We start from the raw sequence: 25,325 nt of genomic DNA, 5'->3' as shown, positions 1-25,325 counted from the left end.
GCGACAAATAGGTTTATAGGGCAAGCAGATTTCTTGAATGTTTGGACCCTTGGACAAGTAGATTTTTTAGAAAAATAAAATTCCAGACCCATGAAGTTGGAAGAGTGCCAGAAGGCTGGGCCACACTGGAGCCCGGGGAACTGATGGAGAGAACCAGGAGTCCAAACCAAAGCGCGAATAGAACTGCGGCTGCTGGTAAGAAGGGAGGGAGTGGTAGCCAAAGGTAGCAAAAGTGACCTGAAAGAGGGTGGCACCCACCGGGTTGAAGAAGGTACAACAGGCCTTAGTGTGATCGAGAAGATTAATGAGGAGGTATTGGTGCCCAGAGGTGTGAAGAAGGCAAAAGAAGTAGCTGTGAATAGGAGAAGATCATTAAGGAGGGGTGTGGGCGTTACCCAGAGGGGTGAAGGTATGAAGGACAGTAGTGACTTGGAAAAGGGCAGGAGGAAGACCTATAGTGCTCAGAGGGGCAACAAAGGGGCAGCAGATAGGAAAGAGATGGAGAACATGGATTGTAGTGAAGATGCCCGGAGGGTTGAATAAGCTGGGAAAAATGGTGGATTTGTAGTACAGGTAAAAGGAAGGTGGTCAAAGAGGCCAGAAAGGCAAGGAATAGAGTAAAGCGTGCAAAGGAAATTACAGCAATGAGAGGTGGCTACGAAGAGAGAATGAACTAGGAGGATAGGGATGATGAGCTGGTATAAGAGTTGATGAAGGAAGTTAAAGAGTGGAAGCAGGAGAGAGCAGGAAAGCTAGGAGGAGAATTTGGTGTAGTGGGCAAGACCAGAAGTAGGATTTTGAAAGCTGGAATATGGCTACAGGAGGAACAAGACAATAAAAGAGCATGAGGTCTTTCACAAGAACTTTAGCAACAATAAGATCAGTGGAAATCAAGACCAAAACACACATACCATCAATTGTTGGCATAAGCAATGGATCTAGTCAGTTGACTTAAACAACATTCACATAACAGTCATGAAGTACAAAGAAATAAACTTTTTTTTAATTTTAATTTGTTTTGGTAGCAACATTAATTTACACCTTTACAAATGATACATCATAAAATCATGTATACAAATGTTAAAAAGAAATCAATGCTATCTAGATTATCACAAAACAACAATATTAACACATAAGACTCAACAACAGTCAAAATCACCTCCAACTATAGGGGGTAACAGAAAATAATAAATTTAAAATTTAGACAATCACATGCTCAAACCCATGAGAACCATTTAGGGTCCTTTTAACCAAAAGGAAAACAGACACCAAGCATCTTGCAGCTTTCTTTGTTCCTACATGACGTGAGAGCCTTTTACACTTAAAACTTTATAAGAAAGCTTCTTAAAAGGACACCACTTCTAAGAAGAACAAAAATGTTGAGAATAGCACCAGCACCTAATGCTAAAAAACAATTGGCTAATTCATAGATGCTACACAAATACTTGGCCAGAATCCAGGCGACTCCTCAGAATCCTACCCACTCCGTAAGGCCAGGTTGCGTTGTAGCAGCTGTTCTTCAATGAGCAGAACAAGTCTAACTGTTGCTAGAATAATTGAGGTGGTATTACCCTGCATGCAACAAAGCCAAACTAAATGACGTTCAAAGGTGGAGTGCGAATTCAAAAAAGCACCCAAACAACAATGCCTATGATTGTCAAAGAAGTTACAATACATAAAAAGATGTTCCAGGGTTTCACTCTCGGCATGCTTAAGACAGAATCTACACACTTCCCACTGTACCTGGGCCTTATAAACGGACCAATTCCTGATCCGATAGCCCGTATGGATTAGGTCTAAGGAGAAACGCATGTAGGTTCTTCTTGCCGCTTTATCAGGGCAGCATAATAAATATGGTAGTCTAGGGGAAACAGCCTGCCTAAATGTGGCATAGATAGAAAAAGAGGGATATCCCCAATCAAGTCAGAATTGTGGGCCCATGAATTTTTTAAAAAACGCTTTTTGACCTTATGCGGGTGATCTATTAGGTCTTGCTGCGACATGTTCAATGAGATTAAAATGGCCTGTATTCGGACATTAAACTCACACATCGAAGTTGGATATTTCTGAGCTAACATTGTCTGAAAATCCTCATAAAGGGAATTTGGAGGCGGTATGAGCATTTTACAAAAGGTATTTACCATACGCCACTGATATTTGTCTGCTAATGGGTAAAGGCCCAATTCGTGTAGAATGATAGGATTGGGAAGGTAACCTGGCACACCCAGGATAGTTTTCCACAGCTTACCTTGGAGCAAATTTAATACAGGCCCCAAGTTCACGAGACAGACATCAATTGCATAGAGCAGAATAGGTTCTACCTTCAGGGTATAGTATTGGAACAAGGGGCTAAGGGAAAATCTACAGTATCTTCGAAAAATAATTCTCATTTGGGCCAACAAGGGAGCCAGCTTAGACTTCAACACTGTGCGCCATGCATCAACAGACATTGCATTCGACAGGTGATAACCTAAGTAAGTTATTTCTTCTTTTTTCGTAATAGGAAGATCATTGATCACAAAGTTAAACTTTGGTATTTTTTTTTTGGCTGTAAAAACCATTATATGAGATTTTGCTGAATTGATGGTCATATTCTTTAGTGTGCAATACTCGTAGAAGATATTTAATTTATTTTGGAGACCAAATGGGACCCTGTCGAATAGGATTACATCGTCGGCGAAAGCCAACAAGTGTAGCCGAAGTTTGCCCAAAACTACCGGAAAGGAATTGGTGCCTAGCCATATCTGCTCGATGTCAGCCAGATACAGATTAAATAAAACCGCGGCCAAGTTACACCCCTGTTTCACACCTATACGCGTGGGAATGATATCTGACAGAAGCCCCTCAGAGTTAATGCGGACCTTGTAAGACGTGTTTTGATGTAATGCTGCAATTACTGCTACTAATGCAGCAGGAATGCCATATGATAGCATCTTCTGCCAGAGATGATTTCGTAAGACGTTGTCGAAGGCAGCTGAGAGGTCTAATGCTGCCATATAGATGGTAGCATTAGTCTTGGAATGAGCAGCGTGAAGAAGATGGGCAAGAGTCAAGGCATTTAACTGGGTGCCCATTTATTTCCGAAAGCCGACTTGAGTTTTTGCAAGAATGGGAGAGGCACATAAACAGGCTTCCAACTCGCAGAGAACCAGCTTTGCAAAATATTTTGCTGATGTATCGATTAAGGCGATAGGTCTAAAATTTGTCGGGTTGCTTAAGGCACCCTTCTTGTGAATGGGAATCACTGTAGCCATTAACCATGATTTGGGAATTCTGCCGGATTCATAAACTAGCTGGAAGCGTGGCAGCAAGTACCTGGCCCAAAAATTCAGATCGTCCTTGAACACGCAAGGAGGTAGCCCGTTAGGCCCAGCCGCTTTCGAGAATTTCAGTTGGGCAATTGCCCATATGATATCTTTGAGAACCCATGGACAGACACGTGGGAACGGCAGCTGCATTGTCAGAGATTCCGACGATAGGTGTATTTCGGGCACTGCATATTTTTGGCGAAAGAATTGCTCCCATTCAATGCCTGTGATGGAAGCACCAATTTGCGTGTCCACTTTTCCCGCCGGATTTCTTAAGATAGCCCATACATCGCGAGTTTTTTTTTTGCATAGCATCTCAATCATATTTTGGTTGGCTAGAGTGAAAGCAGCCTGTCGAAGAGATTTTAATTGCGTTTTAAATCGAGCAACAATAAAGTTCTTTTCTCTGTTATAGACGGAGACGTGATACAGCATCCGTTTTAAATTGTGCAGCTCGCTGTTTTTTTGCCTTTTTAGTAATGCGACTGCGTCCACATTAATGTGGAAATCCCGCAAGTTGCCTTTTTCACGCAAGTCTTTCACAAGATTGGCTAGGTGCCCATGAATCATCGATAAATTTATCTCATTGATTTTTTCCATGTTACCAACAGAGAAAAAATCATCATGGGACACCAACAGGTCCCTGTTTACCCGGAACACCAGTTTCCGGCACACCGACGGGTGCCAATTTACAGAGATAGTGTGCCTATCGCCTTTGACCAGACAAACCGGGGCCGAAACATCATAGGCCACACACTCAATATGTAGGCGCGAAGTCAACATGTGGTGATCGCTCAAACCCACGTCCCGAATAAGGATAGGGTCGAGCAGCCCAGTGCACGCACTTGAGGCCAGCAAATAGTCAATGAGAGATGCAGCTTGGCTACGCCTCCAAGAAGATCTACTTGAGTGATTCGCAAGTTGAATAGGATAGATCCCCCTTTCCTTAAAAAAAAGTGCCAAGTTGTCTCCTCTACAGCAGGTTTGTTGGGCATAAGCGGAAGAGGTGGAAGTGGGCAATGCAAGATTGTCAAGGGGCAGATAAGAATTCAAATCACCTCCAATTACAATTTCGTGATTTGGACACGTGACAGCAGCATGACCCAACATACGATCCAAGTCTTCTAAAAGCAAATTCAACGTCACCACCTTTGGATTCCAATAGATTGACAGGAGAAGAAGAGTCGAAATAGAACAGTGCTCGAACGAGGCCTTAACCAATAGACATGAGTCAGAAGTATCCATAAGGGCTAACACTGCCTTCAAGCCATTATTGATTAACACAGCAATTCCCCCTGCAGGGCGGCCTAATTGTTGTCGACAGGCAGGGACCGAAAAGCAAGTATAGCCATCCAGGCAGAGTTCGCACATGGCCATTGTTTCCTGCAGAAATAAAATATCAGGTTTTTGATCGGGCCCAACCCGTCTATGTCAAGCCCCGAAATTGCTTAAACCACAGCAATTCCATGAGGCGACAGAAAGACTGGGCAGTTATGATTCAGAAGTAGGACCTTTTATGACTGCCGCCACTTTTAACAAGGGCTCCAACCACGCTAGACCACTAAGTGCTTGGGTAAGCGAGGCCAGTTGGACAGCTAGTTGGTTAGCGTGAGCTTCAGAAAGGACCACGGCGGGTTCTGCGGGGCATTCTTTTGGACGCGCAGGTACCCAATCGAGAAAGTCCCAGGCACTCTCCATATCCAAAAACAGACGCAGCACAAGCCCAATTAAATAAAAGTCATCTGAGAACTCCAAGAGCATTTTGGATATTGTCTGGGATTGCACTCTGCAGAGCACTCTATGGTTATGGGTCGCCAGCTTAACCCAATCCAGGTCCTTGGCTGATAAATTTCTTAAAGCTGGAATCTGAAAGAAAGAATTCATCAGGAAGGACCTATTAATCCGAGCAGGGCCATTAATCTCAGGGTTACCAGACCACCCAATGATTAATTTCATATCCTTGGGCGTTTGTGCGAAGGACAAAGCCTCGTTAACGGCCTCTGCTGCAGGGGCTGGGCACTTCTGCAGATTCCCAACTACACCAGGCCGGATCAAATCCGACGGCAACTAGGCAGACTTGGGATGCTGGGCCAAGTCTTCTTGCGCTTCCCTATCAGTGGCAACCTCTGCCAAAATTGCAACGTCAACCTCATGACCTCCGGCTAATAGTTTCGGGGGCACATAGGGACATGCTAAGCTTGCCGCAGCAGACGATGGCAGGACAACCGAATCACTCACCTGAGCACCAGGTGGAGGTTCGGTGGGCCCTAGGGCCCTTACGGTTAGCTGCTTAGGTAGGAGACGTAGCAGTTAAAGGTGGAGAATACGATGAGTGTTTTCCTGGTGAGTTTGGGAGAAACCCAAATGCATAGTCAGAATGTTAGGGCATTCTACTGACAGTAGCTTTGCGTAGCTTGATGACAGTTGGGTGAGATAGCGGGGCGTGGCTTCTCAGAGGCAAACAGGGGCAATACCGCCCACGGTAATGCCCCCGGGGCCTCATTAAGGCCTAACTAGGGGCTCCTGGGGTGGTATTGGCCCGCCGCTTCGGGTCTTATTGCCACAGTAATATACCGCAATAAGACATTTCTTATAGGCAGGAGTGTAATTTAAGACTTTAAAAACACTAAATAAGAGGCACAAGCTAAAATTCTAGTCTTTCACCTAGAGGAACTTTGAAAGAGTGTTCGGCAAGTTTAAACTGTGTCTAAAGGATTAAACGGGACAAAATAAATAGGCACAGCTGCAGTTATGGGTAAAAGTAAGGTAGGTACTGTAAGAGAGACATGGCCTCAAAGTAAATTGTACAAATGGGTGAGAAACGCCTAATCTAAACCTAAATCTGAGATGGGAGCAAGCAACGACCATCAAATAATAACGTCCAAGTGGAGCCTAGTCAAATAAAAGGGCCTATACTAAAACATATTGCCAATCATTATCGCTATGTTACAAAAGAGTGTGGGATAATGTTCACAAGAAAATAAAGAAGTGTTCACAAAATAATAAATCAGGATATTATGGCCGGGGTCGCCCTTCCCCACGTTTTTAGCATGCGACAAGGCGGGACTCTCAAGCACAGCACACTCCTGGGTTTCTCAGGCACAAACAGACAGTTCCTTTTCTTATCAGGGTCTTCTGTACCCAAGCCTCGTCTCATGCAAATTGTCTTGCTTCAGAGGGCCTGATATGCCAAAACAACAAAACAAAAGTTGTTAACCTTTACGTCGGGTGATTACCTTTGAATCCCCCTCAGCAGTGCCCTGATCCGTCCCTCAGTCGTCACCCTCCATCTGTCAGGCTAAGACCAACCATTCACTGTGGACATCCCTCAGCCCGGTTCATGCTTGTCACAATTTTATTATTTGTCTTAATGTCTTTTTAAACAACCCCTTCTGTTGAGTGAGGTCCCTCTCATCTGGCTCAGACCTTCCATAGCATTTGTCAATTCAAACAGACTTCCGAAAGGGCGATCTTGTCTCGCTGGGTCACTGTCGGTCTACAGCAAGCACTGACTTTTTACCATCACAGTAGGTACAGTGCTCCCCTCAGCTGGGTGTAAACGCCAGTTCCACAACAACAACACTTCTGTAATGCGTTAAGGACTTTCGATTGTACAAGGGATTTGGCTCAACCCTTGTATGACCACGTTATACCGGCCTTCGCTATGGCCTCTTGGTACTTGTAGTTTTCTTACTCACAAATGTTCAACACAGTCTTTGTTCAGGAGAGGAGAACCAGCCAGAGACCTTCCACTCAGCGCCCATGTGGCGCTGGACCATTCTCTCTCTGGTACCAAGTTAGTTCTCAACAGACCTTGTCTATTTATTTTCTTATCGTTATCACTGCAACCTCGAACCTGGTTGACTATCAGGTTCCTTCGACTCACCGGCTGTGCTCAACTCGTAGGCGATTCCTTTGCCGCTGGAGTCAAGGACTGTACCACAATAGCAACCACGTCTCCCTGCCCTGGCTATCAGTGCGGGAGGGTGCCATGTCCAACTGATATCGGTCACCCCACCTGCGACCCACAGTCTTTGTATCCTTCATCAGAGGCTTTGCGGGTCTGGATTGAAATGGGCAACTCCCTCCTTGATGTCCGTTTAAGTAGCCCCGTCTTTCTCCTCCGTTTGAACTGCTGTCCTGGAATGGCTGCTTCCTCGTGCGCTCAGCCTTACTCGGAGTGTGCTCATGTGCTCTGCCTTTTATCCCTATGGGGAAGGAAAAGGGTAGTCAGGTGTGTGTAGTTGTCGGTAATTGCCCGACTCTGCTTGACCCTTGTGTTGGGACATGTCAAGTAAACCTGTTGGGTATTAGTCCATTGTAGTTCACACTGTGAGAAAGTGTTTGTGTTGGAAAAGAGGGGGGGGTAGAGTTTCTGCGTATCCTACTAGGCAGAATGTGGAAAAGGTGACACAAGGCAGGGGGGAACCGCATCTCAACCTTCAGTGTCCCACTCCCCGAGCACCCCCCATCCAGGTGATCCTCCTGCACTGGTGCACCCCCAGGAACTGGATCCAGTAGCGATGGCCATGTCTTGGACACCTGGATGACAGATCCCCGGGGACTAGCGGGTGTGACACCTTCAGGTTTCTAAATACCTGGTGTACCCCACTGGTGCGGAGACGCCTGCAGGCAGCTACAGGGGATGCCAGAGGAGACCATCAAGAAAAACTCCAGTGCTAGATTCCAGGCCCAGCAGCCACAGCAAGAGTTTCAGAACAGCAGAATTTGCAGTAATGGCAGTCTGTGAAAACACGATTGAAGGGGACGTGCAAAACACTACGATCACAGACCACATAGATCCCTGAAGATACCTATCTCGAATAAACTAACAAGCCACGGGACACAAGTAGGTACTGACTCCCATGGGTGCCAAAAAGACGACTCAGGAAAACCAAAATAACCCGGTGAGTACAATGCTTCTTTTCTAAATGTGGCTTACAGGATCCAGTTGCACAGGGACTCAAACCCTGGACCCACTTAGAACCGGAAAGCCGAAAAGATGATGACAGCCCAGGATGGAGTTTCAGCAGCCAAAAATCAGAAACAGAGCTTTGGTAAAGAGACAAAAGCCAAGAAAGTTTGGTCAGACTTGGGTCTAAAAAAATCAGCTGCAGCTACTTGGCACCAAATTAATCCGACAGAAAGTAAACCTACCATCTTCCACAAAATTCCAACAGAACCGAGGGAAGGAGCAGGGTCTCCCTAAAGATTCCTACACACTTACGGTCTGGCCTAAGCCAGCCCTGCAATCACACATCAGGTATCCTAAGAAAGGTTTTGATGGCCAGCCAATCAGGTTGGCCCAAAAGAGGTTGCAGGGCTAGTCTCGAAGCAAGACTGTGTGCGCCCAATGGTCAATGTAGGCATTCCTTATGGTTTCCCCAGATGAAATATGGCCCTAAAATAAAATGGCACAGAGCAGGTCTTATAAAAAAAACAAACATAGGTAACCAAATGGCTACCAATAAGGTACATTTAGCAATTAGTGTAGTAAATCGGAATTGCACCCTGGTGAGGTCAAAACTAAACGGCACCGCCCACCACCCTACCCCCTAAAGCCAATGTAGACTTACCTGCGGGCTAACATGGAGGGCTTAAAAAGCACGCATGTCCCAGAAGACATTATCTACCGTGGGACCATATTCACTAAAAAGTGTTGCAGTGTCAGGGGGACTTCAGTAGAAGTCCCTTTGAGCACAGAAATAGGTCAGAGACCAAACAAAGGAAAGAAAAGGCAAAACATTCAGGGGCCCCTAAAAATAACAGTACAACCCCAAAAAATAGAAATCTGTCCTTACACTGACACTCCATTAAACTCATATGGAGGCACAACCTCTCAGATGAATTATTAGACCCGTATAAATTACAAAGGGAGAGGAAAAATAGTTTAATAATTAGGAAACCAGCCCCCACCCCCAAAGAAAAAAACAGCTGAAAATTGTGACAACTCTGAGATACAATCACTGTTAAAGGACACTTGCAAAGAATGAGATGCAGTGATGTATTGCACTAGAAAGTAATAAAATCACTTATCTTCCAAAAATAGTCAAGAAACCACTAAACCCTCAGAAAAAAGTCACAGTAAAAGGTAAGCACTTGTTTATGTCGCTTGAGAAGTTTTCAAAGTTTACAAAGGTTCTCACATAGAGACCATGACAAACCCAAGAGGTCTGCTGTGGTTATGGGTTGAATTTAGTGAAGTATTTCGTATTATCCCTTGGTGCAGCAGGCAGGTCAAGATCCAGCCCCAGGATTCTGTTCCAGGAGGACAGGGATGGCCTTTTTGCAGAGTGAGCCCAGACTCACGATTGTGCAAACAGGTTAAGGTAGGGTGGCAGAGAAACACACCACTACCTGGAGCCAGAAGACCAAAGAGGAGGCAAACAACCCTTGATTTGGGACCTAAAGGCCCAGGGACAAGAACTCTCAGACTTGGATGCTGAAAACAGTGGGAGCACGGGTGATCTTAGGTCTGCCCAGTTGCAGTTTGGGTCTGTAGGCAGCATAAATTGAACCCAGGGTCTGCAAGGATTCAGACAAGGCAGTCAGTCAGGGGTCAAGCAAATGTAAGGAACTCGTGGTGGCAACAGTAAAGACAGAAACAAGTGATCACAGTTCAAGGGTGCTTATTAAACTGTATAATGGGTGAGAAAAAAAACAAATCTAACCCTAAATCTAAGATGTGAGCAAGCTACGACGATCAAATAATAAGGCAGTCCTACTGGCATCTTGTCAAATAAAAAGGGCCTATACTAGAAAACCTATTGCCAATCCTTACAACTAAGTTACAAAGGAGTGTGGATAATGTTCTCAAAAAATGAAATAAGTTCACCAAATGATAAGTCAGGATGGTATGGCTGGGTCTCCCTTCCCCACGCTTTTAGCACAGGACAAGGCAGGACCTTTGAGCACAGCAGACTCCTGGTCCTCATCAGCACAAGGTTACAGTTCCTTTCATCGATGCCAGAACCTTCCGTGGCCAAGTTTCTTTCTTGCAATTTAGGTCAGTTGTACCAAAACAAACAAAAGTTCTTTTGGAAATCTTTTCACCTTGGGTGACTGCTCCTCGGCCCTTGGGTCCCCCTCAGCCGGGCTCTGATCCTTCTTGCAACATCAGCCTCCCTCAATCGGGTTCAATACAGCCTTTCACTCAAAACGTGTTGCTTTGTCAATCTCAGCGTCTTTGGTATCAACTATCCATTGTGGACAACCATTAGCCGGGTTCACACTTGTCAGTTCACAATTCTCAATTTGTAGGCATCCCTCTGTTGGGTTCACATTTGCCAGCTTCACAAGTTAATCAGATTTCTCTGATGTGTCAAAGACTTGAGTGTACGAGGGGTTTCGCTCATACCTCATAGGACCACTTTGATACTTTACATTAGCCTCTCCTAAGGCCTCTGGGTATTCTTAGGTCCACCAAAACATAATCCCAAAAAAGGCTTCAGTCAGAGCCCTTCGAATGAGCGCCCCCACGACGCCTGACCACTCTGCTTCTAAACCTTTTCTTAGGGTTTTTTGCAAGTTCAATGCCACAAGTTCTTTGTTCAAACAAAGTTGCCGCTTGCAACCTTGGGAACAGTAGAATTCGGTTTCACCATCTGTCTTCTGACTCACTGCTGTGCTGAACTGTTGGAGTCTCTTGTCTCGGGAGTCAAGGTCGGCACCATGGTGGCAAGTGCTTCTCCCGGCTTTGATTATCAGCGCCAGAGGGCCTTATGTGCTGTGGACACCTGTCACACCACACACACCAGCTGGACGTCCCGGTCTTATTTTCCATTCAGAGGCTTTGTGAGTCTGAGGGGAAAAGGGCATGCATAATTCCCTCCTCGCTGTCCCTCCAGGTCTCACCGCCTTTCTCCTCCATTTGAACTGCCGGTCCGGAATGGATGCTTCCTCGTGCATTCGGCCTTGCTCCAAGTGTGCTTTCGTGCTCCGCCTTGTATCCCTACGGGGAAGGGAAATGGCCGTCAGGTGTGCGTAGTTCTTGTCAATTGCCTGACTCAGCCCGACCCTTGCGTTGGGACATGTCAGGTAAATGGCTTGGGTGTTGGTCCATTGACCGCCACGGTGTAGGAATGTGTTTGTGTTGAGAGTCGGGGGGAGGACTGACGTGGGGGTTAGAGCTTCGGAATATCCTGGGGGAAAAGGGGTCATATGGAAGTGGGTGGTCGTTAAATTTGGAAAGGTGAGCTTTGTAGGGTTTGTGAGTTGAACAGGGGAGATCGTGGGCAGGTAGTGTTTTGTCACAACAAATTGTGAGTTTGGGGAATAAAAATCAGAGGGACTGGCACAAGAGTAACTGGGAGAATCCGGGTAGGACACAGGAAAACAGGGATTCTGGGAGAGATAGTTTCCGAGTGCAACAGCGTTTGGGTTCCTAGGGATTTGACATATACAGAGGGGTCGTTGGATCTGGCCAAGTGCGATTTATTGTGAGGAAAGGAGGCAGATGTGGTACAGCCTACAAAGGTCTCGGGGATCCCGTCCTATTCTTCCCCGGTATAATACCACATCTCACCAGGGCTATTTCCCCCCCCCCCGCAAACTCCCCCTCCTCCCCGAGCACAAGCCTAGGCTCCCCTATCCAGATCTCTCTCGCTCGTCTGCCCCCATGATTGGGACATGAGAGCGTGAGCCCTTTCCCTGACCATCTGAATAAGGGGCTCTCGAGCTCTGCTTGAGAGAATACCCTCCGGTTTCTCACACTAAGCAGCAGAGGTTTCATGATGAAGACAGCAACTGGAGGCGACTCAGAATGTCCCTAAACTAGCTGAGGTGGAGTAGCAGGCAGTAACTCTAGTTCCAAGTCAGTCGTGGGGGCACAATTCTATTCTTGAGGTCCTTTCTGCCAAACTGTAAGTCCCATAATTCTTTCTGGCTTCTATGATTTTCATTTTGTGTTCAGAGGGGCTTATAGTGAAGTTTCCCTTCATTGCAACACTGTGTGCTGTCCGGTAGTAATAATAATAATAGCCCATCTTGCTCAAAGGGTGATATCAGGCTGGTGACAGCTGTACTTCTGTCCATACTGTAGTCCTTTTTGTCATGTTAATGGCCCAATGAATATATTTGGCAGTCGGTGTACTGATGCCTCTTTGTAAGTCCTACTCCTGGGCCAGTTTGTTTTGTAGTCTGTTTTGTAATCTATTTCTGTTTCAGTGGACCATGATGATGGGCTAAAATAGCAGTTGTGCTGCAATAAGCTCATCCTGATCCAACACAAGCATCTTTTCCTTGCGTTTAAGCTGACAGACTTATTTAAAGTCCCTGAGGCTTCCCTAATCTGCACCCTATGTGTTGGGTGTTTTTTAGGGCCAGACTAGTGGACTGGCTTACAAACCTTTGTGTGTTGCTTGGAGTGAGATTGGTGGGCGGTCTGTCGCACACAGGTAAAAGTGCATATCTGTTTGAGACCCCAGACATTCCTGAGTTACAGTCCTGAACTCACCTTAAGACTGCTGATGAAGTGGGCTGCTGCAGAGGATCCTGGTGTGGCCATACTGTATGGGCCTGTTGCCTTTGTCCTTGCTTTCCTGCATCTCCCTGCAGGTGAAATCACTTCCTGCACTCTTCTGTTACTTCTAGACATTCTTTCTGGACTGTCTGGGCATCGTGGCTGGATTTCTCCTCGCCAGCTGCTCCTCAACTCCTGGAAACCCTCTTTTGCCCCTAAAGTGCTGCACGATGGAAGCCATCATTTCCTGCTGACTGGCTTGACCCTAGTTTCTTGCGTAATCCTACAGCTAATGTCGGTTCTGAGGTGTCCTTGCTGCGCAGGTTGCCATCGTAGATTGTCTTTACTGGATGCTGGCTGCAACATGGATTCAAGCAAGGCCCACCAACCAGAGACCCCAATCAACTGCTAGTTAGACCCAAGCCAGACATAGAAACTTAACTATGCAGCCACGGTTCCGAAGCAGTTTTCAGCAGAAACAAATGTCTGTGCTCTTGCCTTGGTCAAAAGTCCCTGATCCTGTTGTTGGTTACCCCGTCCAGGGCCTCTGGGCACAGAGGCGTTTCTTTGCCCACTACCATAACCACATTAAACAATGGTTATCCTGTGCATCAATCCCTCTTCAACCTGCTGGATGTCGATGCTTGGGCTGGATATCTTCTGTGCAGATCCCTCAGACTTCCTAATGTGTGGGTTGCTTCCTCATTTACACCTACAGGGCCTAGGTTCTACTTATCTGGTTTGTTCCTATAACAACAGTAGTCCTATTGTGTTGGCCCATCATTGCCTATGGAAGAAGCTATCAAAGACTTAAGAACTCACTAAAAGAGGCTCTGTGGTATACTCACCTGTAGCCCACCATTTTCTGAATGTACCTCTTGGGGTGGGGTACTTTTAAAGCAGCCTCTCTGCGTTTTCAGTACTCCAGGGTTTACTGTGCATTTCTTTGTGTAAATCACTAAATTTCACTATCATTACCATGATACAAAGTGGCTAGAGTGTTGTGGAACTTAAAGGATGCATTACACAGGTATTTAGTCGTGAACTTGGTCTTTTTATTACTTTCTGGTCATTCTCGTCTGCTGGTTTAATAATTCACATGTACACATCCAAATAGCCTTATAAGTGGGGTTATACTATTGTTAACTATCATGTTATCACTTGCTTCAGCAGTGAGCAGGGTCTCTGCGTCCACCCTGTGTGGCTTGATTACTTACTCGTTATGCTAAAACATCCTTCTCCTCTTTTATGATTATTATTAGGGAATTAATTGAACGTGGACCTACCTTCAGGAAGCAACAGAGTGCTTTACTGTCAAAGGGGGGAGAGCAGAGAAACAAAGGAGAGGGGACAAAAGAGGGGAGGGAGGGCAATTGTCAGTAACGCATCTACAAGTAACCAGGCAAGAAAAGAGTAGGGATCAAATCACCCAGTCTCAGGTAGGGTGGGGAGTGGAGGGTGTGTGGACCTAGGTGTTAGGGAGCAGCTGTTTCTTAAACAGGAGGGTCAGCTCTTTCCTGTGAGGGGACGAGTCAGATGTTGATGGGGAGGTGGTTCCAGAGTCTTGGGATGTAGACAAAAAAGGCATGTCTTCTGTTTTTTTCCTTCCTGCACCAGCTGAGTTCAAGTCTGCAAAGGTCCTTACTTCTAGTGGATCACAGGCCTCAAGAGATGCTGAGTTCCTCAGTGAGGTAGTTTGGGGGATTTAGGGTAACAGCCTTATAGATGATGCAGCAGGATTTGAAGATGATACAGGCTTGCAGCGCAAGTCAGTGCAGTTCGTTGTGGGTGTGGGATGTATTGACCCACTCCACCATGCTATGCGGCATCACCCTGATAGTACGGTGCAAGGAACTGCAACAATGGCGGCAAAACTCTTGTGTGTGCCAAAAACCTACAAAAAACCCTACAAAAAACCCTACAAAAACCACGTTCAAGCACACAAAAAGATGGATGCACAACCTGCCCCCCATGGTGCATGTGTGGTGGAATAGAGAACACACCGCAGAAAATGTGCCAGTGGGCTCCATGACCAGCAAACAGAGTGCAGAGAGAGAAGCAGCGCTTTGCAAATGAAACCCCAAAATGTGCCTATAAATGGCATTTGCTTTGTTGCTAAAAACTCCAAAATGCCTATAACACAACACGGCTCAACATTCAAAATCTTGCTTGGCGCTAAAATTCATGTAATCTGATGAAGCATTGCTAACAAAGTCCTAATGTGAAGAGCAAAACATTTCTTCAGAAAAACTGGATTGTCTGTAAACTGACAGCTCTTGTCAAAATCTGGGTGCAGTACCTTGGGCTACCTGAATGACAGCTGTCAGATGAGTTACTGATGAAACTGATCTAAACTAAAAGGTATGCCGGATTAGCAAACATAAAAAGGATTGTGGGGAAAAAGAATACAGATCTCAGTTGCTTTTTATCCCACAGAGGAAAGCTAAGAAAGTAATGTATTTATGTTTGATACAACAAGTTTGGTTTTTCCTGGATCTTTAAGAATAAATTAGCTTGGCTGAGCTGCAACCCTTTGGAAGTGGACAAACCGGTTTCTCTCAGGGGGAGGGATATCCTCTCAGCTGAAACTCACAGGGAGATGATAATTGTGGGTTAACCCAGACTTGTCTACAGAAAGAGAATGAACAATAGCAGGCCCTTCAGCTCAGGAAACGGAGGTGTGAGAGGGTCGTAAATGGCTGCTGGAAGGAACAAACAAGGAGGGGGATGCTCCTGGACTCCAGGGAGAGAAAAAGGGGCATACCATTTGCTATAAAGCATGAACAAAGAACAATTTATAAAGAATCATAACTTGTGATTCAAAATGGTGAAAAATATACCAAGGACATATCTGTTAGTCGAATTTTAGGCTGCACGTTTTAAGAGGCGCCAGAACCGTGTAACATGTTCTGGACAGGAATGGCAATATATGTGGGTTTATGTGAAATGTGTTAATCCTAGAATTGTAAAAATGTACACACACATCCCTATGTTAAACACACACTTGTGGAAATGTGCATAAAGTTTGCAAATTGTGTTCAGAGCAAAAAGGACAACATTCTGTAGAAAGTTGAAACAAGATCCCACAGTCGCGGGATTTTGAGGAACAGATGCTACATAACAATGGCATCTTTGTGTGTGATTTGTGTAAAGGTGATCAATGTAGAAATGTGTATTTAGTATAAAATCCGATATTGAGACCAGTAGCTAAAGGGAGGTTACTAAGAACTGTAAAGCAAACCATAAAATGTGACATCATCGGGCCTTGATCCAATCACTCAGTTGCAAGGCGGAGAGGAGGTTTTGATCCAATCCCAGCTCACAGGGGCAGCTTAGCTAAGCCGGCCAATACCGCCATTTTGTGATGTCATTTCAAAGGATAAATAGAGACAGCTGACAACACATAGGGACTCACTGATTCACTCACTTTCCTGATTCCGGCGAAGCACTCTGATCCAGCATTCTATATCCAGCTCTAAAACCCTCCCAGATTCAGATGCCAAGACTCTTGCAAAGCAGTAGAGAACTATTGATTTCTGCACGGCCTAATCCTCAAACTTATTCTTGCAACCCAGTGAAGCACTGTGGTGTGAGAACGCCTTTTGAACCAGTACCGTGCCTGATGCGCTGTTCTTCCTTGACAGATCCAATTCATGACCAGAACTGATGGTCCAATTTAATTAACTTATTCTGTAAGTATTAATAGGAAGAAAAGTGACCCTCATATTTGCATTGTCTGATCCCAATCTCAAACCCATCCCATTTTTAATTCAGGGCCACTGTATTGCTAGAACTATCTTTGCGCTGACTCTTTCCTCATCTGAAGAAGTAGAGTATCCACAACAGGCGGGTTACGCTGATCATGTGACTAAGATCCATCTGTGGCATTTGCTTTTTCAGTCATAATCTATTGTAAGCAAACCCGTCTTTCATTTTCAAAGTGCATTTCCGTTTTCCATTCTCGCGCCTGTTTTGTAAAAACATCTCTACTAAAACCTCAACTCCCTCAGTTTTCATGGTAGAAGTGAAATTTTAACTCCTACTTGTACCTAACATCCTTAGCTATCCATAGAACCCAAAACCGATTCTCCCGTTATATCGAATATCACGTAAGGAAAAGTTTGCCGCGATTTTACATTCTGAAAAATTTTACACGTGTGAAATAGCTTTAATTTATTTCCCACTTGGACTTTGAGATTTCAAAAGTTTTCTTCTGACTAAATCATTGCCTGTGATTGTTTGCAAATGTTCAAAGCGGCTCCCATAAAACATTTATGACAATTTAAGTATTTTTGACCACATTTGGTGTTTTTGCACAGTCAATTCCAAAGACAATTTCAAAGCCATGCTGACAGCTGAAAAGTCAATTCCGTTTTTCTCTTGCGTTTGAAGGGGGAAGGTGGGACTGATATTCTGTTTGAGCTGTGCTATTCCTTAATACCTGCTCTCTCCTCCCATCTCTTTACATTGTCTATTAGGGGGTTGAGGGGTGTAACCATAGTGCCATCTGTCCAAACCAACACAAAAGAATTCTGTTATGTGCTGCATTTCTTTTATGCTCACTCCTTGATTCCTAGTGTATTAAAAGATACTATCCAGTGTTCCGTCACCCCATTGCTGATTGTTGTTTAACTATTAAAAGATATTGTGATTACATTTTAAATACATAAATAAATATTGACCTTTGCAAACTAGCCTGATTCCTGGTTCAATGTGACCGAGGGGGCCATGGGGGAGTTTCAGGAGAAGGGTCTGATACGAGTGGTATATCGTTCAGAATATTGAACTTATAGATAAAAATACATAAGGGTTTCAATTGCGCACAGCATGCTGGGCGTGACTTGGGTGTGTGCCGGATTGAAATAGGTCAGGGTGATGTGGTCGAATTTGCAGAGTCTTTTGACGAGTCCTGCTGCAGCATGCAGGACACATTTCAGGGGAGCCAGGACATGTTTCCAAAATGGCACTGCCAACATCCAGGTGGCAGAGGACCAAGGCTCGGACAGTAGATCTGAAGTTGCTTTCTGGGATTAAGGGCTAGAATATCCACAAGAGACAAAGTTGGTACCAAGCCGTTTGAGTCTTCCTTGCTATGTGCGGTTTGAAGGAGAGTTGTCCATCAATGTCTAACCCAAGGGACTTGGCACAGGTGGCCAGCTGGGGTGTGAACCCCTTGAGGTGCAAAGCAGAGAGCCAGGTTTGCATGTACGGGAGTTCAGTGTTGTTGGTCAACAGTAGGAATTCAGTCTTGGAGTGGCTGCGCTTTAGATTAGCACTGGATATTCAGAGCTGGATCAATGAGAGGCAGGTCTTGAGCCTGTGGATGTCTTCGATTGAGGATAACGAGGTAGAGCTGCATGTCATCTACATACTGGTGGATGTGTAGATTGTGTGGTGCGAGGAGGATTGCAAGCGGTACCTTGTAAAGCTTGAAGATCAGAAGGGTGAGGATGGATCCTAGCGGGACTCTACAGGAGATGGGTAGATTTGGTGATCTACAGGAATCCATATGTACAAACTGCAGTGATCTAGATTGTTGGCAAGTGCCTGGTGGCCATCATCGGGTATTTTAACAAATCGATCAACCTGAGGGTAGCTCTTTCTGTGCTGAATCTGGGTCTGAAGCTAGATTGGTAGGACAAGGTTGTTGGCTTTGATGTGTTTGAGAAGTTACGTGGCTAGTGCTTTCTCAACGATCTTACCTAGGAAGGGAAGATGGTTGAATGGAGCAGTAGTTGCTGAGGTTGTCAGGCTTCAGTCTTGGTTTCTTGAGAAGCAGGAGGATTTTTCTGGTCTTGAGGATCGAGGGGAAGTGCTTTGTATTAGGAAGCTGTCAATGATTGTCAGATAAGGAAGGAGTGCTTCAGTTGGAAGTATCTCGAGTATGGAGGTAGGGAGGATGTCATCGGCATACAATGTGGCCTTGAGAGAAGCTACAATGGCAATGAGCGTCTCCATAGTGAGTCTTTAAAGTTACACAGGTAGTTGTAGTTTTACAGGATGGGATGTCTAGTGTGCTGTCAGTTGGAGCATTGGTGCCTATGTGTTGGCGGATTATGCTGATCTTATTGATGAGAGTTGACGGTGCTGGATTTCCCGATTGAGCGAGATACAGGTGGATTGAGCGGAGGGCTGATGCAGTGCTTGATGGCTTTGAAGAGGTCTCTCTTTCATGGTTGGCCCTAGCTATGGTGTTTTGGTAGTAGTTGGCCTTGGCGGTAGTGATTAGTCTGCGTGTAGCAGTGAGTTCCTTGAGCAGGGCAAGGTTGGATGTGCTGCAGGATTTTCACCAAGTCTACTCTTGTTTTCTGATGATTTGTTTGTTGAACTGGAGTTGTTCAGTGTACCAGGGTGCGAAGGATTTAGGCTGAGGGTGCATTGTTTCACTGGGACATGGTTGTAGATGTTGGTTGTGAGGGTGGTATTAAGTTCTTGGAGAAGTGAGTTGCAGTCTTGGTTCGTCAGAGGTAGGTCACCCCATGTGAAATGGAGTTTGGAGAGGTCTTGCGCGAGAGCCTCCATTGGGAATTTCTTGAATTATCTGAAGGCTTTTTTGCAGGGGTTCCGATAGGTTTGTTCAACTGCAGTTGTGTGACTAATCCCAAAGGGTATTGCCAGATGGTCAGACCAGTCGAGCGGGATTGGAGTGCTGAGATGGAGGGTGGGAAGGGTAGTGGTGATGATGATGATGAAGATGAGGATATTACTTCTCCACGGAGACTGGTCTTTCGTGTGTTGCATGAGGTTTAGTGTTGAGTAGTCAGTGGAGATCTTATTTTATCAATTTGGTTGCTCGATTGCCAGGGATGTTAAACTCCCAGAGGAAGATGTCGGCATGCGTGAGAGACATTGTGGTGATCAAGTCTGTGAAGTCATATGAAGGATGTGTTGAGCTTGGGTGGTCTGTAGAAGAGGTGAAACTGACTATGTCAGTTAGAGGGAGCTGGAAGTGGCATGAACATTTTTCAAAAGAGCCAATGGTGGAGACATCGAGCTGGGTGCATGGCCATGATACCTTGTGAATGATGGCGAGGCTTGCACGGATCTTCTTTGGACGGTCTTGTTGTAGAATTCTGTAGTTTTTGGGGGATAAGAACATCTAGGATGTGGGTGGAGGTAGATGTCAACCCAGTCCCAGTAATTAAGATAGCATCCAAGTCATGTGTGCTGATGAGGTCAGCGGTGTCTGCTGCATGGGTGGTTGCCGAGCGGACATTGGTGAGCATCAGTTTTCTAGCAGTTTTAGCTATTGGGTAACTACTGCTTACACTGGTGTTCGGAATGACTATGGTCTTTTTGGCGACTCTCTACTGTTTTTACATATATTGTCTATTCTTGGTACTTATTTGAACTGTGGTTACTTTACAGGCAAGCAGACTAAAAAATATACTTATTTATTATATCCAGTGTCTTTCTATTGTGTAATCTGTATAGGCCCAATTGTACAGAGATAAATGTAAACATTAGATTACAAAGGAAGACTCTTCTCATTTTAAGGGAACAATCACTATCCTACTGACATTCCGCTAAACTGTTCACACACCATACCATATATACCAGATTTTTTATTCACTGTATTTCAATTTTAAATAAACATACAAAAAACAAAAACAAAACACAAGTGCAAAACCAGTACATTGTATAGATCGCAAAATGCAGAACATTAACAATAGCCATAAAACATTCATAATTCATGAAACCGATAAGTCAAGCAAATCATAACATACTATTTTACAACCTAACCAGTTAACAATTCGGACACACAACAATCAAGACAAGACCACATGAAAAAGCACAACAAACAATGTTGTACAAATCATTAAATCAACCCCCCGACCAATGTACATTAACAATCGTATATAAAATACAGGAAACTTAGTCATATCATTCATTAAAGGACCCCCACAGTCGTGAATAACAATCTTCTCTTCCCTGTTGTAAAAACATAACCTTTTCATAATTTGACAGAGTTTTCACATCCAACAACCAATCCTCCACCTTTGGTTTCTTTCTGGACTTCCAAACCCGCAGTATCTCCTTAGTTGCCATCACCAAAACTCTATTTATCCAATCCGCTTTGTCCCTGGCCCTATATCCCCACCCCCTGTTTGACAACAGGATAGTGGAACAAATGTTACGTGGAAGTTGCTCCTCCACCACAATGGCCAATCTATCCAACACCTCAGACCAAAAAACAGACACTCTTGAACATACCCACAACATATGCATTAAAGTACCTCTGCCACATCCACAACCCCAACAGGAATCATTTTCCAAAAGACCCAACCTTGACATCTTAGACGGCGTCCAATACAATCTGTAAAGGATCCGTTGCCTAATGTAACGTAGCCCCAGATCCAATTTTGCTTGCACCCCTACACAAAGCAGATACTCCCATTCCTTTACAGGTATATCGACATCAAGGTCCTCTATCCACGCCTGGCGAAGCTTATCCCACGCTAACACCTCCCGATCATCCATTGGCATCAACTTTATATATGTGGATACAGTACACTGGCAGGAGCGAACAATCTCACACACTGAGGTTCTCTGTCATAACATCATTCAGCATACCAGTCCGTTCAATGAAAAGAGCCTTCAAAGACCTGTAACGCTCCCGTTCCCTACCCCCAATCCCGAAAGTCGTCCTCAGTTGATCGAAGGGAATCATACGATCATTGTGCCACACATCGCAAATCTTGAGTATACCCTTATTAATCTAACTTTTCCAGCACAAGGGCTTATTTGCTAATTGCAGTCCCATATTATGCCACAGAGAAGCATCATAATGCATCCAAACGTCATCACCACCATTTATCACAAAGCTTTGTAATGCCTCCCTAGACGCACACATAGTCGGCAGTTTCACTCCCGAGTTTGGCAGCTTCGACAGAGTAGTCAGTACTTAGAGCATAAGGCGAAACCTGAGAGTTTTCAATGATATGCCAATTAGGTACATAGCTGCTCGCTTCAGAGAAATAAAAAGTTGATTTTTTCAAGACAAAACCAATACAGTATTTTCTCAGATTTGGGTACCCAAACCCTCCCTCTTTTACAGTACGCTGCAATATATATTTAGGCACTTTCTGTCTATTGCCGTCTCCCCAGAGGAAGGACTGAAAAACTTTAATAGAACCAAGGACTTTCTTAGTGAATTTTAAAGGGATGGACTGTACGATATATAGAATTTTTGGTAAAAGAACCATTTTTACTGCATTCACCCTAGCCCATAGCCCCAATTTCAATTGGTCCCATTTTAACATATCCCTTTTCACGGTCTCCAATACTTTAGACACATTGTATCCAACCATTCTCCTTAAGTCTCGGACTAAATAAACCCCCAGATACTTTACAGCACCCTCTTCCAGCGGGAAGGCCACCGTTTTCTCCCAATTAATCTTGTGGCCAGATAACCGACCCACCTCCTCAAACATACTTTTAAGCTTATCGCACCCCTCTGCTGGATTGGACAAAACAATGGTCATATCATCAGCATAACAAAGAACTTTTACCTCATCATTCCCGAACTGAAGGCCACGTAGACTTGGTTCCTGTGTTAGGTAAGCAATGAGCGGTTCCAGTGCCAAATTAAATAGATATGGCGACAATGGGCATCCCTGTCTCGTCCCCTATACAGGAAAAAAGAGGAAGACATAGCACCATTCACCCAAACCTTAGCGTTAATGTGGAAGTTCAATGCCCGAATAGTATTAATGAACGTGTCCCCAAATCCCATTCTTTTAAGGGTATGGTATAGGAAGGACCAGTTGACTATCAAAGGCTTTCTCAGCGTCCATGAAAAGTAACAGGGTATCCTGAGTTTTAGTCTGTGGCAGTCCCATAATGTCAATCAGTGTCCTAATGTGATCATATCCGTATCTCCCTCTCATGAATCCAACTTGGGAGCCGCTTATCATATTACCAACACATGCATCTAATCTATTAGTCAATATTCTTGTAAATATTTTCAGATCCACATTCAAAAGCGAAACTGGCCTGTAATTCTCACACTTTCTACAATCCCTCCCTGGCTTTGGCAGAACCAACGCACAAGCTTCCCTCATTGTGGGGCACATGACCCTGTCCCTCATAAAACCATTATACAGATTACATAAGAAGGATGCTAACACTCCACTCAGACCCTGGTAAAATTCAGCGGGAAGCCCATCCAGACCTGTTGATTTACCCCTATTAAGTTGCTTAACCGCGGTCAACACTTCATCCTCCATTATAAGACTATCTACCACTTCTGCCTGGTCTTGACTTAACCTGGGCAAAAACAATTTTTTCAAAAAATGTATCCATGTTGTCCAGTATTGGAGACTGTTCCTCTTGATACAAAGTAGTATAAAACCTCTTAAACTCTTCACATATTTCACCTTTTTTGATTATAAATTCCCCATTTACACTTTCCAATCTTTGAACAAAGGCTCTGTGAGACCACAAAGTCTATTCGCCAGGAGTTTACCATTTTTGTCCCCCTGCTCCCAGAATTCTTGCCTCATAAAGAACACACCGTTTTCATATTGAGTATCCATCACCTGTTCCCTCAGTCTTCCTTTATCTGGCTTGTCCTCAATTTTGTTAGACACTGCATATTTTTTTTTTGAGCAGCATTCAGCTCATCTTCCAATTTCTTAAGTTCCGCCATCCCATTTCTCCTTACCCTAGATGTAATGTTAATGATTTCCCCTCTTATGGCTGCCTTATAACTGTCCCAGACCATATGATCCGAAGCCGAGTTAATATTTAGTTAAAAGAAATTTTTTGTGAATCCTTCCAGGGATTCAATTACCCCTGGTTCCTGTAAAATATAGGATTTAATTCGCCATTTAGAAAACCCCGAGTCCTCCTGTGCCATAGTCACTTGCATGGTCATCAATGAGTGATCAGATATTCCCCTTTCCTTAATATTCACCGAATGGATTTTGTCATTCAATTTTTCCGAGATTAGGAAGTAATCAATTCTCGAGTGAGAATCATGGACAGGTGAATAAAAGGTGAACTCCCTACTATTTGGGTGCATGAACCTCCAAGCATCCACCAGCTTCAGACTGTCTAAAAAATCTCTAAACGCCTTACTAGAATTCTCAGCTGTGTATCTACAGTGCGCTGCACGATCCATCCTCCTGTCAATTACACAATTGAAATCGCCCCCCTAGAATTACGTATTCGCCAGTCATGTCCCGTAAGAGTGATAATATCCTATTAAAAAAAAGAATTCCCACCAGCGCTTGGACCATAAATAGAGCCAATTGTGACAGATCTACCTTCATACTTAGCATCTATTAACATTTTTCTTCCTTCTCCATCCATCACTACTTTATCCACCACCAAATTCAACCCTTTGTGTAATAAAATACCCACTCCTCTAGATTTGCTACTGTAACAATTCAATAGGACTTGTTAACCATTTATTTTTAAGAAGGTGCTTCGACTCATCCAGCAAATGAGTTTCCTGAACTAGAGCAATGTCGACCTTCTCCCTTCTTAACCTGGTTAGTACCTTCTTCCTTTGCCGTGGGATGTTGAGGCCTTTAACATTCCAAGAACATACATTTAATTCAGCCATCATCCATCAATTCGCTCCTGATGTATATTTAACCAAGCTAACAAACTTGCCAATGAGAGGTCTCCAAGGGAGCTTGAACAGAAGAGTTGTAAGTGAGCACTCAAGACAACAAGCAAACACTGATAAACACGACAAACAGTAACACAAACAAACATATAGAACACTTGGAAACCTATACCTTAAATCTAACCTCACACCTAGCGCCACCACCAGGTGGTACTGAGTTTCAATATTTACAACTATTCCCGCTTCCAGAATTACAGTCACTCCAGAGCCTACACCTGACTCCTTTTCCCAATTCAAAAAAGCAACAACCCTCCCCGCCCCACTTTCCAGTCCCTTACAACCGTTTGAACCACAAAGATGCATTTAACACTCATACCTAAGGTACTATTAACCGATACAATTTAAGTTATATAACATTTGCCTTTGAATTCTTACTCCCCCAATCCCAGAAATCACCAATGTCATCATTGCCCCCCCATATCAAGGCTTGGCGGGGAAGTGCGGCACCCATGCAAAGCATTAACAAAAACACAGATATAGAAACAATCTACAGCCCTCCTAATAACGTTGGTCTCACAGCATAGACCAAAGTCAGAGTGATGAAGAAACATGAAGTAATGCACCTTAGAGCCAAAAACAGTGAATGATGTAGAACCCACCAGTTGCTAAACAACGGCCATTGATCTGCACCTATTTTTATTTTTCCCCCTTTATATTTTTTTACTGTTTCTATTTTTTATTATTATTGAATATTCGAATTTCCAGGATGAGCTTTATAATGACGACTCCCCTAAACATCACCAACGCATTTCATTCTCCCCCACCCAAGCCCAACCAGACCTTATATATTTATTAATACAACATATCACACACACACACACTTCTAGGACTGGAACAGTCGTATGAAAGCCCAGTGCCACTCGGAAACCCGCCAAACGCCACTTTCACCCAGATACAACACAGGGATACCATGTAGTTT

The 25,325-nt window shown here is 44.4% G+C and overlaps 1 protein-coding gene across 4 annotated transcripts in view; it reads right to left on the bottom strand.

Annotated features, from left to right (window-relative positions):
* Positions 1-25,325, bottom strand: part of ARHGAP1 (Rho GTPase activating protein 1) — a 902,391-nt gene that overhangs the window by 348,154 nt on the left and 528,912 nt on the right. The window lies entirely within an intron of this gene.

This window comes from Ambystoma mexicanum, chromosome 11 (assembly GCF_040938575.1).
Source record: "Ambystoma mexicanum isolate Mex_15411 chromosome 11, UKY_AmexF1_1, whole genome shotgun sequence".
Classification (NCBI taxonomy): Eukaryota; Metazoa; Chordata; class Amphibia; order Caudata; family Ambystomatidae; genus Ambystoma; species Ambystoma mexicanum.
Note: the sequence above shows the minus strand (reverse complement) of the source record. Positions and strands in the feature narration are given on the sequence as shown.